Here is a 17,207-nt window from a genome sequence, read left to right as displayed (position 1 = left end):
GCTACGAGAATCCACTCTACTCTCTCCTTTGCATAGACCCAGCCTAATATTGCCATATAGTTATGACATTGCATTATAAAGACCCAGCATAATACCACCAAATAGTAGCAAGATTGCATTGTATAGACCTAGACTAATACCACCATATAGTATCAACATTGCATTGTATAGACCCAGCATTATACTGCCATATAGTAACCACATTAAATTGCATTGTATAGACCCAGCATTAAACTGCCATATAGTAACCATATTGCATTGCATATACCCAGCATAATACCACCATATAGTAACGAGATTGCATTGTATAGACCCATTATAATACCGCTATATAGTAACCACATTATGTTGTATAGACCCAACATAATACCACCATATATTAACCATATTACATTTCAATGTATAGACCCAGCATAATAGCGCCATATAGTAAACACATTACATTGCATCGTATAGACCCTGCATAATAATGCCATAAAGTAATGAGGTTGCATTGTTTAGAGCCAGCATACTACATACACAGTGGCATGCGAATGTTTGAGCACTCCTGGTCAAAAACACTGTTATTATGAACAGTTAAGCAAGTTGAAGATGAAATGATCTCTAAAAGAGCTGAAATTAAATATGACACATTTCCTTTGTGTTGTAGGCAAAAAATATATACTTTCATCCTTTACATTTTAAAATTTACTAAAAGGAAAATGAGCAGATGCAAAGGTTTAGACACCCTTGGAGATTTGTATGCTCAGATAACTTTGACCAAGGTTTCAGACCTTAATTAGTTTGTTAGAGTTATGGCTTGTTAACTATGATTGTTAGGAAAAGCCAGGTGATGAGAATTTCTCAGCTTTATAAAAACTCAGCCTCCTCCAATCTTGTGGAAAAAACAGCAGCCATGGGTTCTTCTAAGCTGCTGCCTAGCACTCTGAAAATCAAAATGGCGGAGGCCCACAAAGCAGGAGAGTAATAATAATTCACTCATATAGCACCATTAATTCCACCATGCTTAACATACATCAGCAACACTGTCCCCATTGTGGCTCACATTCTACATTCCCTTTTCAGTATGTCTTTAGAGTGTGGGAGGAAACCTGAGACCCTTAAGGAAACCCATGCAAACATGCGGAAAACATACAAACTCCTTGCAGATGTTGTCTTTGTTGGGATGTGAACCCAGGTAGTTAACAGGAACAGTAGCGGTCAAGATAAGGTCTAGAAGACCAAGCAAAATTTCTGAGACAGCTGCTCGTAGGATTGATAGAGAGACAATTCAGAACCCCTGTGTGACTGCAAAGAAAAGCCCGGACGCCTGCCCTGAAGGGGCTCAAGGGAGGGCAACATGACTGAGGAGGGATGCTACGCCTGAGGGTTAGCAAGGGGTTAAAGTGTAGGGCATTTTGTGCGGGAAAAATGGGAGGTGGAGTTATAAGTGCTGTAGGGCCATGTTATTGGTCAAGGGGTTGTCAGTTGTAGGATAGTATATATAGGGCCGAATTATGAGGTGGGAGGTTCATTCACTACCTGGAAGATGTCCGGAATTGAACCGGCCACCCGCCCTTTTCAAGATTTCTGGAGATCGACATGGAGGGACGAAGACGATTGACCTTGTCGCAGCAGTCGGCATAAAGGAGGGGGGTATTTGAAGTTGGTGGATTGCACAAAGAGCGGGGGCGAAACCAGTGCAGGAACGGGTTACCCTTGGTGGTGCAATGGTATGGTTGGTGGGTCCCTGCTGTGCTCGGTCACAGTGGGACATGTTAACGTGGGACCCTGCTGTGCTGGGTCACAGCAGGGCATGTTAATGTGCCTGGTGTCTTCGAGCCGGTGTGGTGCGGCTGAGGGCACATGGTGGAGCAACACTCAGCCGGGTGTCCTCGAGCCGGTGTGGTGCGGCTGAGGGCACATGGTGGAGCTGGTGTTTTAATCATGTACAACGGGACTCTTCACTTACCCCCCCTCCTTTGCTGGTGGTAATGTTTTATGGAGTTATTACTATATTTATGAATAAAATGTTATTGATTATTTTGGTGATAATAATCGAGGTTGCTGTGGCCTCTTACATCCAATGTCACGCAGTCTGTGTCTTATTTTGGGTTGAGAAGCGGTAATACGTGGATAACTGGTTTGGGTCAGTACGGTAAGATAGGGCCACCAGTCAGACGTTCCTAAGTCAAAGACCTTCAGGAAGATTTAGCAGACTCTGGGGTTGTGGTACATTTGTTCTACTGTTCAGAGACACCTGCACAAATATGGCCTTTATGGAAGAGTCATCAGAAGAAAACCTCTACTGCATCCTCACCTTAAAATTCAGCATTAGAAGTAAGCAAAAGAACATCTAAACAAGCCTGGTGCATTTTGGAAACAAGTCCTGTGAATAAATAGGGTTATAATAGAACTCTTTGGCCACAATGATCAAAGGTGTGTGGAAAGAAAAGGGCACAGAATTTCAGGAAAAGAACATCGCAAACCATTAAGCATTGAGGTGGATCAATCATGCATTGGTGTTTTGTTGTAACTAATCACATGAGGAGCATTGTACGGCTACAGGGAAGAATGGTGTAATAACATTTCAACAAATTCTTGAAACACATTACCAAATAATACCATAAGTTAAAAAGCTGAAGTTGAAAAAAGGTAGGCTTCAACAAATGGATAATGATCCTAAACACGTCAGAATTCACAATAGACGACCTTTAGAGGTGAAAGCTGAAGGTTTTATAATGGCCCTTAGGCGGGCTTTGCACACTACGACATCGCAGGTGCAATATCGGTGGGGTCAAATTGAAAGTGACGCACATCCGGCATCGCATGCGACATCGTACTGTGTAAAGCCTAGATAATACGATTAATGAGCGCGAAATCGTCGTGATCGTATCATCGGTGCAGCGTCGGCGTAATCCATAATTACGCTAACGTGACGGTCCGATGTTGTTCCTCGTTCCTGCGGCAGCACACATCGCTGTGTGTGAAGCCGCAGGAGCGAGGAACATCTCCTACCTGCGTCACTGCGGCTTCCGTAGGATATGCGGAAGGAAGGAGGTGGGTGGGATGTTTACATCCTGCTCATCTCCGCCCCTCCGCCGCTATTGGCCGCCTGCCGTGTGACGTCGCTATGACGCCGCACGACCCGCCCCCTTAGGAAGGAGGCGGGTCGCCGGCCAGAGCGACGGTCGCAGGGCGGGTGAGTGCATGTGAAGCTGGCGTAGCGATAATTTTCGCTACGCCAGCTATCACACGATATCGCACCTGCGACGGGGGCGGGGACTATCGCGTGCGACATCGCAGCATCGGCTTGCGATGTCGCAACGTGCAAAGCCTGCCTTACAGTTCCTGATATGAACATCATTGAAAATCTGTGCCTAGACCTCAAATGAGTAGTGCATGCAAGACGAGCCAGGAATCTCACAGAACTAGAAAACTTTTCAAAGGAAGAATAAATGAAAATCCCTCAAACGAGAATTGAAAGATTTTAGCTGCCTACAAAAGCTTGCTTAACTGTTCACAATAACAGAAATTTTGACCAGGGGTGACTGACTTTTACATGCCACTTTATTAATGAGATAACATTCAATAGACCCAGAAAAATACCGCCATATAGTAACCACAGGACATTGCATTGTATAGAACCAGTGTAATGCCGCCATATAGTAACAACATTACATTGCATTATATAGCCCATGCATAATACTGACATATAGTAACCACATTGCATTGTATAGGCCCAGCATAATGCCGCAATATAGTGACAGGTTTGCATTGTATAGATCCAGCATAATAGTGCCATTACTAGTTCCTACATCTGTCTCTGCTCTGCTACATCTGACTGTTTCACTCAGATGTAGTATGGCTGAGATGATCAGATGTAGCAGAGCAGAGATGATCAGAAACCGTACATCTGTCTCAATTAGATTTACAGAGCTGAGACAGTCAGATATAATAAAGCAGACATGGTTAGATGTAGTAAAGTAGAGACGGTCATATATAACAGTGAAAAGATGACCAATGACACTACATATGTTCCTGCTCTACAACATCTGACTATGTCACTCAGATGTAGCAAAGCAGAGATGCTCAGAGACGCTACATCTAACGTAGCGTCTCTGGCCTTCTCTGCTCTGTTACATCTGAGTAAAAGTCCCGTTACACGCAGCGACATCGCTAACGAGATATCGCTGGGGTCGCGGAATTTGTAATGCACATTTGGCCTCGTTAGCGACGTTGTTGTGTGTGACTCATATGAGCGACCACTAACGATCAAAAATACTCACCTAATCGTTGATCGTTGACACGTCGTTCATTTTCAAAAAAATCGTTGCTGGTGCTGGACGCAGGTTGTTTGTCGTTCCTGAGGCAGCACACATCGCTACATGTGACACCCCGGGAACGACGAACAGCAGCATTCTTGCGTCCTCCGGCAACAAGGTGGGCGTGTCGTTCATGCGGCTGGTCTCCGCCCCTCCGCTTCTATTGGCGGGCTGCTGTGTGATGGCGCTGTGACGGCGCACGAACCTCCCCCTTAAAAAAGAGGTTGTTTGTCGCCCACACCGACATTGCTAGGAAGGTAAGTATGTATTACGCGTCCTAGCAATATTGTGCGCCACGGGCAGTGATTTGCCCATGACGCACAAACGACGGGGGTGGGTGCTTTCACGAGCGACATCGCTTGCGATGTCGCTGCGTGTAAAGCAGCCTTTAGATGGTCAGATGTTGTAGAGCAGAGACAATCAGATGTCAGAGAGAGAGAGAGAAAGAGAAAGAGAGAGAGAGACAGAACTAACCCAGAAGTTCTTCAGCTCTACAGCTCTAAAAGAGTCCAGCTGAGTGAGCAGCCCCTGCACTCTGCCTGAGAAATTCCCAGCTTCAGTGTGGCGACTCCAATCATGGAATGAAGTTGCTTCACTGTAACACGAACACTTGAGTATCACACCGTACTCAGCACTGCTTGTTACTCGATCAAGAACCCTACTACGCTCACTCATCACTACTGTTGATAAATCACTTGTTTTTCCCACAGCTATCCCACTTCATCCCACTATATACACATATATTTGGTCGAACATTCAAGTTCAGTATATCATGAAAGTGAATAAAACTCACATTTTTTAAAATATTTTATTATATCTTTACATGGGACAACATTGAACATATGATACTTTGATACAATGTTAAGTAGTCAGTGTAGAGCTTGTATAACCATGTAACTTTGGTGTGCCCTCTAAATAACTCCACACACAGCCATTAATGGCAAAACTGCTGGCAACAAAAGTGAGTACACCCCTAAGTGTTCCTTTCTCCAGACTAATCATCAGTGGATCATGTTATTTCTTTGCAGATCATTGACTCTCTAACAATATCCACTCAAACCAGGTAAAAGCATTGACACTGCACTTGCAAATCATGTCACTCATGCCTCGATGTGTGATATCATGAGCTGTGAAAAAATTAGTCTATGGCTGGGGTCACACTTGTGTATCACTTCTGATGCAAGAGCATCGGATGTGATGAGCTAATGACCCCTGGCTCAGGCTCTGCTGCTGCTTGTGAGCGGTGACGTCACCACTGACAAGCGCGTTGCTATAGCAACGGTGATCTCCGTTATCGACCGGCTGTGGCAGCCGGTTTATAACAGAACGGGGAAGCAGACCGGGAATCTGACCGCGTGCCAGAGCATGTCCCCGGTACACGGCGATACACAAACGATCACCGCGTACTGGATAGATGCACTCGCAGGTCCTACATGACGCGTCATAGTCATGTGACTAGTCTGTAACCAATGAGATAACAGACATGTGACTGGTCACATGGCTATTTTGACGTCACGATAGGTCCTGCATCACTGCTGGCAGTGCTGGTTACCGGGAAGATTCAGTGATCATCGGATGGAATAACGGCAGGAGACAGAGTGCAGGACGCGTCTCGGGGACCGGTAAGTGTTATGGCAATGTTTATTAACTGTATGTGTACATTTATAATGTGTTTTTATGTGTTTGTGTTTGCCTCCCATTGTTTCCTATGAGTTCGAGTGGTTCGCCGAACCAGTTCGCCGAACTGAATTCGAACTAGACCTCCGTTCGACGAACCAAGCTCAAGCCGAACCGCGACCGATTCGCTCATCTCTACGCAGGACGCAGGTAAGATCTGTTCATCGTTCCCGCGGTGTCACACACTGCGATGTGTGCTGCCCTGGGTACGATGAACAACCTGACGTTCAATTCATGAGGAATGAACGACGTGCGTGCGATGAACGTTTTACCATTCATTCGCAATCGCACGTAGCTGTTACATGCTACAATGTACCTTACGATGCCGGATGTGCGTCACTTACGTCGTGACCCCGCCGACACATCGTACGATATATTGTAGTGTCTAAAGCGGGCTTTAAAGTAAAATGTTCATTTTTTTTCCTTTCATATTTCTTTAGTTTCTGTGAAGCACCTAAATGGTTATAAACTTTTTAAATGTGGTTTTGAGCTCTTTTAGGGGTGAAGCTTTTAAAACGATGTAACGTTTGGAATTTTCTGTCATATAGACAACTCAAAGTCACACAAAATGTGATGTGGTCCCGAAAAAAAATTGGTTTTGTAAATTTTGGTGAACAGAAGAGAAATTGTTGATAAACTTTTAACCTTCAGAGCGATAAAAAAGGAAAAAACATCAGGCACTCACCAGTTGCTGCTTGTGCAAGTTTTGTTGTTTTATTCGTGCAGGTTACAAGTGCATGGAGTGGAGGGGAGGGAGTGGACGCTACACACGTCCAAAGACGACGGCGGCCGTTTCGCACCTGTCTGGTGCTTCAGCTGGTCTGAACTGAGCTGACATCACATCCATTATATCCACATAATACAGGTGGTTGATGTCAGCAGTGATTAAAACGAGTTTAAAATCAAACTGCAGTATTACTACTGAATGGAGTGCAAAATAAGCATGTACAAACATATAAAGACATACAATAATTTCACATATAGCTGGAATCTAGAAAAATTATCCCAAGAATACGCTCAACTCATTTTTATCATTTAGTCCTAATGGACCCAAAGCATTAAACTTCATAATATATTCTGCCTCCTTTCTGAGCAGAAGTTTGTGCGTATCCCCACCTCTGGCTGGAGTTTTAACTAGATCAATGCCTATAAATGACAATACATTGGGGTCAGAATTATGGACTTCTTTTATATGATTGATTAATCTTGTAGCGCCTATTCCGCTAGAGATGGAATTTCTATGCTCTCTAAATCTTATAAACAAATTTCGAATAGTTTTGCCAATATAAAAATATTGACAAGGGCAGAATATTACATACACCACCATTTTGGACCTGCAGGTAATCAGACTTTTGACATAATGTGAATGGCCACCTATTTTAAATGTTCTGCCAACTATATGAAATTGGCAAAAAGAGCAATTGCCGCATCTAAAATTACCTGTAGGGCCAGCATGGTGTAGCCAGGTCATAGGCGGTAAATAGCGTTTTTTAATCAGAATATCTCCAATATTCCTGCACCTCCTGTGTGTCACTAGGGGCTTATTAATGGCCATGTCTCTCAGCTCATCAATCCCTTCGATTATATACCAATTTTTATTTATCACTGATTTTATTGTTCGGTCCATAGGTCCGAATTTAAAATTAAACACAAAACGATCTAGTTGTTTTTTGGGGGGGAGATTGTTACAATTCCTGACAAGAGATCTTTTTTCAAGCTCTATTTTCTCCTCTGCTTGGGCCTGCATGGAGTTAATTAAATTCAGGGGATAACCCCTTTCCAAAAAGCGTTGTTTTAGATCTTTTGTCTGAACTTGCAAAGTATCTGCATTATTGGTGATCCTATTCAGCCTTAAAAACTGGCTGAAAGGAACCGATTTCAGTACATGCTCAGGATGGGCACTTTTATAATGCAATAGTGTGTTCACTGTAGTCGGTTTCCTGTAGAGCTCCCTTGAAATTAACCCTTCATGGGCTGTTAATTTGACATCAAGGAACTCAATACATTTATCTCCGAAAAAATGTGTGAACAACATATTGCAATTATTTTCCGAATTTAAATACGCTACAAAGGAATTAAACTGTTCCCTATCTCCATCCCAAATTATCAGGACATCGTCCACAAATCGCATGTACTTTTTTATATGTTTGATATATGGATTGATGGGACTGTAAATTAAACGATCTTCAAGGTGCGCCAGAAACAAATTCGCAAAAGTACATGCCACCGGAGTCCCCATTGCTACCCCACTATTTTGTTGGTACCAAGTGTGCCCAAATTTGAAAGTATTATGTTTTAAGACCAAATTCAGAGCCTCTTCAATAAAATTAATTAAATGGGCATCTTCACCAAGCTCTCTCAACATATCTGTAATGCTGTCTATTCCAAGGTTCTGTGGAATCCTTGTGAATAGGCTTTCCACATCTAAGGAAGCCCAATTAAATGTTTCTTGCCACTCGAATTGTTCAAGCTGCTCAATCAAATCCCTTGTATCCCTTACAAAAGATGGAATTGTTTTTAGTAATGGATGCAACAGCCAGTCAAGATATGCTGAAAGTGGTTCGGTGAGAGATCCCACTCCCGAGACTATTGGTCTGCCTGGTGGTCTCTGTTCACACTTGTGTACCTTTGGTAGCCAATACCAGTGCGGTTTTGTTGGGAAATCAGGAAAGAGTTTTTCAGCTCTATTTTTTGTTATAAGGCCAGTTGTTATCTGCCTATTCAAAAAACTACGTAATTTTTCTTTAATTTTACCTGTAGGGTCACCAGTTAGTTTCTGATAAACTGTGCAATTATCTAGATGTTTTTTTGATTCTGCTAAATAATAATCGGTGGTCATAAGCACAGTGGCACCTCCTTTATCTGCTTTTCGTATCGTTACATTCTTGAAGGATTTAATTTTTTCTAGTGCTGCTCTTTCTGAACTAGACAGATTATTCTTCATATTAGGGTATTTTAACGCTTTTATATCTCTCAATACTACTTCCTGAAATAAATCGATACTATTACCAGGGGATATAGGCGGGGTAAAAGTAGATTTTAAACCTCCAGTAAATTTAGTGCTATTGTCTAGATTGCTCTCTATAGCTGAAACGTTTGCCACATTAATTTTATCATCCGTTATACTCAACAGATGCAAAGCGTCCTCAGCTACCTTCCCAATTTCTGAACCCATCAGAGAAAAACCAAGGGGACCTATATTGCATTGCCTTTCATCAGCTTGTTTTTGAGTCGATTTATTATCTGCGTTAAAAAAATGTTTTTTTAAATGCAATTTTCTGCAAGCTTTGTATAAGTCCACTTCAAATTCCACCATATTAAATGGTTCTGGAATGCAGAAATTTAGTCCTTTTTCCAGGACCGCCAACATATCATCATCCAGTGTCTCATTAGTCAGGTTGTAAACTTTTTTCTTTTTATTAGGCTCCGAACTGATTGTCAGTCCCTCCAGGAAACAGCTTTCCTTTTCCCTATCAGGGGCACATTTATTTCTCCTCCGGCCTCTCCTTGTCCGCCTTCTAAAGGGTTAATGGGAAAGTTCATATTAGATCTATCTTCACTTAATCTCCTTTTTCCCGGGGGTGGTTCCTCCTGACCGCTGGAATCAGAGTCTGTTGTCCATGCGGCTTTTTTATTTGATGCAGTTTTAGTTTTTTTCCTTGATTTTCCTTTCTTATAGGTAGAGAAACTGTCATTATATTTATTCCATCTGAAAACAGTTCCAGAATCATAGTCTGCTTTGTCTCTCAAAAACTTCTCTTTTTTGCGTTCTTTTACTATTGTTTGATATGGTATTAATTTTTTGTCTAAGTTCTGTAGAAATTTGTTCCACTGATCCTGTGATAAACGCATCTCTAGTTCTTTTCTTAATCTTATCAGTTCAGTTGTTATTTTAGCATGCTCTTGCTCGTTTTTCTGTAACACGAGATCTAGGAATTTAAATGAACATTCTGCCAGAACATTATCCCATAGTTGTTTGAAATCGGCATCATCCTGATAGAATGATATTGCCTTCATAACTCTTAGTCCTCTGGGCACCCGTTGACAATCCTTGTATGCACGTAGTGACTGAGCCGACCAAAATAAAGAGATTTCCTTCTCTGCCAGATTGGATATTTTATGTTCCAGAGATTTTATGCTTAAAATGTCCGTGTCAATTTTATTATTGCACTCCAAAAAAAAACGTGCTTGCGTTCTCCCTCCCCGCAAGGATTCCACATCCACTGCTGGTCGGTGTGACCACCTCCATTATTTCTAATTCAGCCATCACAGTAAAAGGATTTTTATGTTCTTAGTATTCTAGATTCTGGTGCTCCTGAGACGTGCTCACTGGTAAATATAGAGACACAACTTATTCATGCGAAAAAGGAGAAAAGTTCAGGGCACTGCCCCAACACCAAAAAACTTTCAGAACATCCTATACTGGGCCGAAAAAGGTGCACATGCTCTGCGGTGCCGTTGATGTGAATAAACATATGAACATCAGAGCGATAAAAAAGGAAAAAACATCAGGCACTCACCAGTTGCTGCTTGTGCAAGTTTTGTTGTTTTATTCGTGCAGGTTACAAGTGCATGGAGTGGAGGGGAGGGAGTGGACGCTACACACGTCCAAAGACGACGGCGGCCGTTTCGCACCTGTCTGGTGCTTCAGCTGGTCTGAACTGAGCTGACATCACATCCATTATATCCACATAATACAGGTGGTTGATGTCAGCAGTGATTAAAACGAGTTTAAAATCAAACTGCAGTATTACTACTGAATGGAGTGCAAAATAAGCATGTACAAACATATAAAGACATACAATAATTTCACATATAGCTGGAAAAAACAACTAGATCGTTTTGTGTTTAATTTTAAATTCGGACCTATGGACCGAACAATAAAATCAGTGATAAATAAAAATTGGTATATAATCGAAGGGATTGATGAGCTGAGAGACATGGCCATTAATAAGCCCCTAGTGACACACAGGAGGTGCAGGAATATTGGAGATATTCTGATTAAAAAACGCTATTTACCGCCTATGACCTGGCTACACCATGCTGGCCCTACAGGTAATTTTAGATGCGGCAATTGCTCTTTTTGCCAATTTCATATAGTTGGCAGAACATTTAAAATAGGTGGCCATTCACATTATGTCAAAAGTCTGATTACCTGCAGGTCCAAAATGGTGGTGTATGTAATATTCTGCCCTTGTCAATATTTTTATATTGGCAAAACTATTCGAAATTTGTTTATAAGATTTAGAGAGCATAGAAATTCCATCTCTAGCGGAATAGGCGCTACAAGATTAATCAATCATATAAAAGAAGTCCATAATTCTGACCCCAATGTATTGTCATTTATAGGCATTGATCTAGTTAAAACTCCAGCCAGAGGTGGGGATACGCACAAACTTCTGCTCAGAAAGGAGGCAGAATATATTATGAAGTTTAATGCTTTGGGTCCATTAGGACTAAATGATAAAAATGAGTTGAGCGTATTCTTGGGATAATTTTTCTAGATTCCAGCTATATGTGAAATTATTGTATGTCTTTATATGTTTGTACATGCTTATTTTGCACTCCATTCAGTAGTAATACTGCAGTTTGATTTTAAACTCGTTTTAATCACTGCTGACATCAACCACCTGTATTATGTGGATATAATGGATGTGATGTCAGCTCAGTTCAGACCAGCTGAAGCACCAGACAGGTGCGAAACGGCCGCCGTCGTCTTTGGACGTGTGTAGCGTCCACTCCCTCCCCTCCACTCCATGCACTTGTAACCTGCACGAATAAAACAACAAAACTTGCACAAGCAGCAACTGGTGAGTGCCTGATGTTTTTTCCTTTTTTATCGCTCTGATGTTCATATGTTTATTCACATCAACGGCACCGCAGAGCATGTGCACCTTTTTCGGCCCAGTATAGGATGTTCTGAAAGTTTTTTGGTGTTGGGGCAGTGCCCTGAACTTTTCTCCTTTTTCGCATGAAACTTTTAACCTTCTCCTTTTCTAACAAAATAAAATTATGTTTCAAAAATGATCCTAATGTATAGTAGACATGTGGGAAATGTTATTTCTTTATCACAATAAAATCTTTATATAACTTGGCCTATGATATGCTAATTAGTGGTTGGTTAGTCATAAACAGACTGAGGGAAAAAAAATCACAGCATACTACGATTGTCTGTGAGGGCAGTGTTACTCACACCCATACAAGTCTATGGGTGTGAAAAAAACATCGGACTGCACTCAGATGATATCCAAGTGCAGTGCGATATACGCACAGGCTGACAATGGAGGAGATGGGGGAATTAACCACTCCCTTTCCTCCGCAGCACCCGCCCTCTCCTCCGCAGCTGTTACCCGAGCGCAAGATCGGGTCACAGTCGCATGACACTTGGCTCACGCTCGCAGCAGAGCCTGAGCCAGGGGTCATTAGCTCATCACATCCGATGCTCTTGCATCAGAAGTGATACACAAGTGTGACCCCAGCCATAGACTAATTTTTTCACAGCTCATGATATCACACATCGAGGCATGAGTGACATGATTTGCAAGTGCAGTGTCAATGCTTTTACCTGGTTTGAGTGGATATTGTTAGAGAGTCAATGATCTGCAAAGAAATAACATGATCCACTGATGATTAGTCTGGAGAAAGGAACACTTAGGGGTGTACTAACTTTTGTTGCCAGCAGTTTTGCCATTAATGGCTGTGTGTGGAGTTATTTAGAGGGCACACCAAAGTTACATGGTTATACAAGCTGTACACTGACTACTTAATATTGTATCAAAGTATCATATGTTCAATGTTGTCCCATGTAAAGATATAATAAAATATTTTAAAAAATGTGAGTTTTATTCACTTTCGTGATATACTGATGGCAACAAAAGTGAGTACACCCCTAAGTGTTCCTTTCTCCAGACTAATCATCAGTGGATCATGTTATTTCTTTGCAGATCATTGACTCTCTAACAATATCCACTCAAACCAGGTAAAAGCATTGACACTGCACTTGCAAATCATGTCACTCATGCCTCGATGTGTGATATCATGAGCTGTGAAAAAATTAGTCTATGGCTGGGGTCACACTTGTGTATCACTTCTGATGCAAGAGCATCGGATGTGATGAGCTAATGACCCCTGGCTCAGGCTCTGCTGCGAGTGTGAGCCAAGTGTCATGCGACTGTGACCCAATCTTGCGCTCGGGTAACAGCTGCGGAGGAGAGGGCGGGTGCTGCGGAGGAAAGGGAGGGGTTAATTCCCCCATCTCCTCCATTGTCAGCATGTGCGTATATCGCACTGCACTTGGATATCTTCTGAGTGCAGTCCGATGTTTTTCTCACACCCATAGACTTGTATGGGTGTGAGTAACACTGCCCTCACAGACAATCGTAGCATGCTGTGATTTTTTTTTCCCTCAGTCTGTTTATGACTAACCAACCACTAATTAGCATATCATAGGCCAAGTTATATAAAGATTTTATTGTGATAAAGAAATAACATTTCCCACATGTCTACTATACATTAGGATCATTTTTGAAACATAATTTTATTTTGTTAGGAAAGGAGAAGGTTAAAAGTTTATCAACAATTTCTCTTCTGTTCACCAAAATTTACAAAACCAATTTTTTTTCGGGACCACATCACATTTTGTGTGACTTTGAGTTGTCTATATGACAGAAAATGCCAAAAGTTACATCGTTTTAAAAGCTTCACCCCTAAAAGAGCTCAAAACCACATTTAAAAAGTTTATAACCATTTAGGTGCTTCACAGAAACTAAAGAAATATGAAAGGAAAAAAAATGAACATTTTACTTTAAAGCCCGCTTTAGACACTACAATATATCTTACGATGTGTCGGCGGGGTCACGTCGTAAGTGACGCACATCCGGCATCGTAAGGTACATTGTAGCATGTAACAGCTACGTGCGATTGCGAATGAACGGTAAAACGTTCATCGCACGCACGTCGTTCATTCCTCATGAATTGAACGTCAGGTTGTTCATCGTACCCAGGGCAGCACACATCGCAGTGTGTGACACCGCGGGAACGATGAACAGATCTTACCTGCGTCCTGCGTAGAGATGAGCGAATCGGTCGCGGTTCGGCTTGAGCTTGGTTCGTCGAACGGAGGTCTAGTTCGAATTCAGTTCGGCGAACTGGTTCGGCGAACCACTCAAACTCATAGGAAACAATGGGAGGCAAACACAAACACATAAAAACACATTATAAATTTACACATACAGTTAATAAACATTGCCATAACACTTACCGGTCCCCGAGACGCGTCCTGCACTCTGTCTCCTGCCGCTATTCCATCCGATGATCACTGAATCTTCCCGGTAACCAGCACTGCCAGCAGTGATGCAGGACCTATCGTGACGTCAAAATAGCAATGTGACCAGTCACGTGTCTGTTATCTCATTGGTTACAGACTAGTCACATGACTATGACGCGTCATGTAGGACCTGCGAGTGCATCTATCCAGTACGCGGTGATCGTTTGTGTATCGCCGTGTACCGGGGACATGCTCTGGCACGCGGTCAGGTTCCCGGTCTGCTTCCCCGTTCTGTTATAAACCGGCTGCCACAGCCGGTCGATAACGGAGATCACCGTTGCTATAGCAACGTGCTTGTCAGTGGTGACGTCACCGCTCACAAGCAGCAGCTCAGGGAATAGCACCGCCTTCTTCCTATGCAGCGCTGATGTAGTAGAGCTGCATGTGTTGAAGGAGAAAGAAGACAGAAGAGCTGGATCGTGGAGGGATGCGAGGGAGTAATAAACATGGAGTCTGTAATGTGTCTGTGTATTTATTTCTATTAAAGTATTTTTTCTCTGTGTGGTGTCTTTTTTTAACCCTTTATTGGAGATTCTTAATGGCCGGGTCAAACTTGCCTGACATTAAGAATCTCTGGCTTAATACTAGCTAGTAAAACAAAGCCAGTATTAACCCTTATTACCCAGCAAGCCACCGTCACCAGGGCTGTTGGTAGAGTTGGATACAGCGACAGATGATGGCGCTTCTATGAATGCGCCATTTTCTGGGGCGGCTGCAGATTGCAATTCACAGCGCCCAGAAACCTTGGGCTAACCTGTGCTGCGGATTCCAATCCCCAGCTGCCTAGTTGTACCTGGCTTTACACAAAAATATGGCGAAGCCTAAGTCATTTGTTTTTTAATTATTTCATGAAATAAGTGAAATAATTAAAAAAAAGGCCTCCCTATAGTTTTAGTTCCCAGCCGGGTACAAATAGGTAGCGGGGGGTTGGGGGCAGCCCGTAGCTGCCTGCTGTACCTGGCTAGCATACAAAAATATGGCGAATCCCACATCATTTTTTTGGTGGGCAAAAAACTCCTGCATACAGTCCTGGATGGAGGATGCTGAGCCTTGTAGTTCTGCAGCTGCTGTCTGCTCTCCTGCATACACTAGTGAATGGAGCATGCTGAGCCTTGTAGTTCTGCAGCTGCTGTCTGCTCTCCTATATACAGACAGCAGCTGCAGAACTACAAGGCTCAGCATACTCCATCCAGGACTGTATGCAGGACTTTTTTCCCCCCAAAAAAAATATTTGGGCTTCGCCATTTTTTTGTATGCTAGCCAGGTACAGCAAGCAGCTATGGGCTTCCCCCAACCCCCAGCTGCCTATTTGTACCCGGCTGGGAACCAAAAATATAGGGAAGCCCTTTTTTATTAAATATTTCATGAATTTCATGAAATAATTCAAAAACAAATGACATGGGCTTTGCCATATTTTTGCATGCTAGCCAGGTACAGCAGGCAGCTATGGGCTGCCCCCAGCTGCCTATTTGTACCCGGCTGGGAACCAAAAATATAGGGAAGCCCTTTTTTTATTAAATATTTCATAAATTTCATGAAATAATTCAAAAACAAATGACATGGGCTTTGCCATATTTTTGTATGCTAGCCAGGTACAGCAGGCACCTACAGGCTGCCCCCAGCCCCCAGCTACCTATTTGTACCCGGCTGGGAACCAAAAATATAGGGAAGCCCTTTTTTTATTATTTCATGAAATAATTCAAAAACAAATGACGTGGGCATTGCCATATTTTTGTGTCCAGCCAGATACAACTAGGCAGCTGGGGATTGGAATCCACAGCACAGGTTGGCCTGAGCTTTCTGGGCCCCTCTGCTGCGAATTGCAGTCCACGGCCGCCCCAGAAAATGGTGCTTTCATTGAAGCGCCATCATCTGGCGCTGTATCCAACTCTTCCAGCTGCCCTTGTGACGGGTGGCTTGCTGGGTAATAATGGGGTTAGGGCTAGATGTATATTATCAACTGGCCCTAAGCCCAAAATTCATGGTGGCACGCCAATATTAGACATGGCCACCATGAATTTCTAGTATCGATAAAAAGAACCACAACACACAGAAAAATATTTTTATTATAAATAAAACACAACACAATTAGTGACTCCATCTTTATTGAAATAAAGAACCTCTTCCGCAGTAATCCTGGGTCAAGGATCCCACGCCGTCCATTCCGGATCCAATATCATCTGATCGGTTGTCTGGAAGTCAAAGCGATCAGATGATGTGTCACGTTCAAGGGCCTGATTCACATGTCACAGCAGCTGATTGTATAAACGGCTTTTATACAATCAGCTGATGCATCAGTGCAAAAAAAACAAAAAAACAAACTACACACTTCAGTGCAGACTCCTGTCCGACAGCATCAGCTGATAGTTTAGCCGGCCGGGCGGTAAAAAGCCGGCCTCACCGCTCGACTTATAGTGTCAGCTGATTCCGTCAGGTGACCGCATCAGCTGATCATTGCCAGGTCTGAGAAAGAGAGAGAGAGAAAGAAGATAGAGAGAAAAAGAAAGAGAGAGAAAGAAGAGAGAGAAAAGAAAGTAGAGAAAGAAGAGAAAGAAGAGAAAGTAGAGAGAGAAGAGAAAGAAAGGAGAGAGGGAAAGGAGAGAAAGAAAGGAGAAAGATAGATAGGAGAGGGAAAGAAGAGAGAGAGAGAGAAAGGAGAGAGAGAGAGAAAGGAGAGAAAGAAGAGAAAGAGAGAAGGAAGAGAGAGAGAGAAAGAAGAGAGAAGAGAAAGAAAGGAGAGAGAGAAAGGAGAGAAAGAAAGGTGAGAGAGATAGGAGAGAGGGAAAGGAGAGAGGGAAAGGAGAGAGAGAGAGAAAGGAGAGAGAGAAAGAGAGAGAAAGGAGAGAAAGAAGAGAAAGAGAAAAGGAAGAGAGAGAGAGAGAAAGAGAGAAAGAGGAGAG

This window comes from Anomaloglossus baeobatrachus, chromosome 4 (assembly GCF_048569485.1).
Source record: "Anomaloglossus baeobatrachus isolate aAnoBae1 chromosome 4, aAnoBae1.hap1, whole genome shotgun sequence".
Classification (NCBI taxonomy): Eukaryota; Metazoa; Chordata; class Amphibia; order Anura; family Aromobatidae; genus Anomaloglossus; species Anomaloglossus baeobatrachus.
This window is presented reverse-complemented; position numbering follows the sequence as displayed.